General features: G+C 43.2%; 5 non-coding genes across 5 annotated transcripts; all 5 read left to right on the forward strand.

Annotated features, from left to right (window-relative positions):
- The first annotated feature begins 42 nt into the window (after positions 1-42).
- On the forward strand, positions 43-116 carry trnat-agu (transfer RNA threonine (anticodon AGU)). Its single transcript has one exon. It is a non-coding gene; the product is annotated as a tRNA-Thr (tRNA).
- A 707-nt stretch (positions 117-823) lies between these two features.
- On the forward strand, positions 824-895 carry trnap-cgg (transfer RNA proline (anticodon CGG)). The gene has a single exon. It is a non-coding gene; the product is annotated as a tRNA-Pro (tRNA).
- A 306-nt stretch (positions 896-1,201) lies between these two features.
- trnat-agu (transfer RNA threonine (anticodon AGU)) lies at positions 1,202-1,275 on the forward strand. Its single transcript has one exon. It is a non-coding gene; the product is annotated as a tRNA-Thr (tRNA).
- Positions 1,276-1,982: 707 nt separating this feature from the next.
- Positions 1,983-2,054, forward strand: trnap-cgg (transfer RNA proline (anticodon CGG)). Its single transcript has one exon. It is a non-coding gene; the product is annotated as a tRNA-Pro (tRNA).
- A 306-nt stretch (positions 2,055-2,360) lies between these two features.
- Positions 2,361-2,434, forward strand: trnat-agu (transfer RNA threonine (anticodon AGU)). The gene has a single exon. It is a non-coding gene; the product is annotated as a tRNA-Thr (tRNA).
- Positions 2,435-2,500: the final 66 nt, after the last annotated feature.

Genomic DNA, 2,500 nt, shown 5'->3' on the forward strand with positions numbered 1-2,500 from the left:
TTGACTCCCTCCACATGTGAGCATCCAAGCAGCTTTAAGGAAGGCGCCGTGGCTTAGTTGGTTAAAGTGCCTGTCTAGTAAACAGGAGATCCTGGGTTCGACTCCCAGCGGTGCCTATGCTAAATTTCTTCAACGTTTTCAACAATGATATTAGCATGAATACATATATCATCGATAAAAAAAAGTGACCGCCAACCTGCAGTCTCTGCGTCGCGTAGGCCTTAAAGGCATAGGCATTAAGGCGATCCGATCGACGGCCGTTGTTTCGAGTCCCAGCAGAATCCGCCCTTTCTTCCCTTCCAAGACATGAGCGCGTTAAACTCTAATAACACTGATACTGATACAATGTTTAAATTTGACTGCTAATAATACAATGCTAGTGGGCTCTGTGGTGTAAAGTAAAATTCATTGGATAGCTAGAGATTGACAGCGACCCTGAAATGGACAAGCAGAAAAGAAGAAGACGAGCTAGAGATTGAACTGAACCCATTCAAAGCCGGTGGCTTTGAGATGAAATGGACCCACCAGGTTGGCAGGATTCATGGGGATTAGAACCCAATTACAAAACAGAAAACTTTGAAAGACTTGCAGTGTTATTGGGTCTTGATAGTCCTATGACTTTTCCACTCTGATGGAGTCAATGATGTTAGTGAAGAAATACAAGGATTTCTTCTGAAGGAATAGGCAGCTTCTACTTGACCAATCTGGCTTGAGATCTGACTCAGACAGATGAGTCACAAACCACAAACCACAAACCACAATGATTCGAAGCAAGAGAAAGCTTTATTCTGTTTACATTTAATCTTGTCAGCAACCTCTTGCAGGCTCGTTGGTCTAGGGGTATGATTCTCGCTTCGGGTGCGAGAGGTCCCGGGTTCAAATCCCGGACGAGCCCGTCTTGTGAAGGTGGGTCGCTGCTCTTGCAGAAATGGTGTGTTCCTGAATGCAATGTAGTGAGGTGTTTGCAGCGATTTTCTTTACCACTTTCTAAGATGTGGTCCAAATCTGTTGATTTTAATTTTGAAGATTAGGTTTAAAGCCGTCCATTGGTTGCAAAATCTCAACATTTGGAACAGCAAGGCCTGTCAATGATTGATTTCGTGATGAAAAGGATTAATAAAGTAGAAGTAGATTTAAGGTACTTACAAAGATGGCAGATTTGACTCCCTCCACATGTGAGCATCCAAGCTGCTTTAAGGAAGGCGCCGTGGCTTAGTTGGTTAAAGTGCCTGTCTAGTAAACAGGAGATCCTGGGTTCGACTCCCAGCGGTGCCTATGCTAAATTTCTTCAACGTTTTCAACAATGATATTAGCATGAATACATATATCATCGATAAAAAAAAGTGACCGCCAACCTGCAGTCTCTGCGTCGCGTAGGCCTTAAAGGCATAGGCATGAAGGCGATCCGATCGACGGCCGTTGTTTCGAGTCCCAGCAGAATCCGCCCTTTCTTCCCTTCCAAGACATGAGCGCGTTCAACTCTAATAACACTGATACTGATACAATGTTTAAATTTGACTGCTAATAATACAATGCTAGTGGGCTCTGTGGTGTAAAGTAAAATTCATTGGATAGCTAGAGATTGACAGCGACCCTGAAATGGACAAGCGGAAAAGAAGAAGACGAGCTAGAGATTGAACTGAACCCATTCAAAGCCGGTGGCTTTGAGATGAAATGGACCCACCAGGTTGGCAGGATTCATGGGGATTAGAACCCAATTACAAAACAGAAAACTTTGAAAGACTTGCAGTGTTATTGGGTCTTGATAGTCCTATGACTTTTCCACTCTGATGGAGTCAATGATGTTAGTGAAGAAATACAAGGATTTCTTCTGAAGGAATAGGCAGCTTCTACTTGACCAATCTGGCTTGAGATCTGACTCAGACAGATGAGTCACAAACCACAAACCACAAACCACAATGATTCGAAGCAAGAGAAAGCTTTATTCTGTTTACATTTAATCTTGTCAGCAACCTCTTACAGGCTCGTTGGTCTAGGGGTATGATTCTCGCTTCGGGTGCGAGAGGTCCCGGGTTCAAATCCCGGACGAGCCCGTCTTGTGAAGGTGGGTCGCTGCTGTTGCAGAAATGGTGTGTTCCTGAATGCAATGTAGTGAGGTATTTGCAGCGATTTTCTTTACCACTTTCTAAGATGTGGTCCAAATCTGTTGATTTTAATTTTGAAGATTAGGTTTAAAGCCGTCCATTGGTTGCAAAATCTCAACATTTGGAACAGCAAGGCCTGTCAATGATTGATTTCGTGATGAAAAGGATTAATAAAGTAGAAGTAGATTTAAGGTACTTACAAAGATGGCGGATTTGACTCCCTCCACATGTGAGCATCCAAGCAGCTTTAAGGAAGGCGCCGTGGCTTAGTTGGTTAAAGTGCCTGTCTAGTAAACAGGAGATCCTGGGTTCGACTCCCAGCGGCGCCTATGCTAAATTTCTTCAACGTTTTCAACAATGATATTAGCATGAATACATATATCATCGATAAAAAA

This window comes from Hoplias malabaricus, chromosome 6 (genome assembly GCF_029633855.1).
Source record: "Hoplias malabaricus isolate fHopMal1 chromosome 6, fHopMal1.hap1, whole genome shotgun sequence".
NCBI classification, from domain to species: domain Eukaryota; kingdom Metazoa; phylum Chordata; class Actinopteri; order Characiformes; family Erythrinidae; genus Hoplias; species Hoplias malabaricus.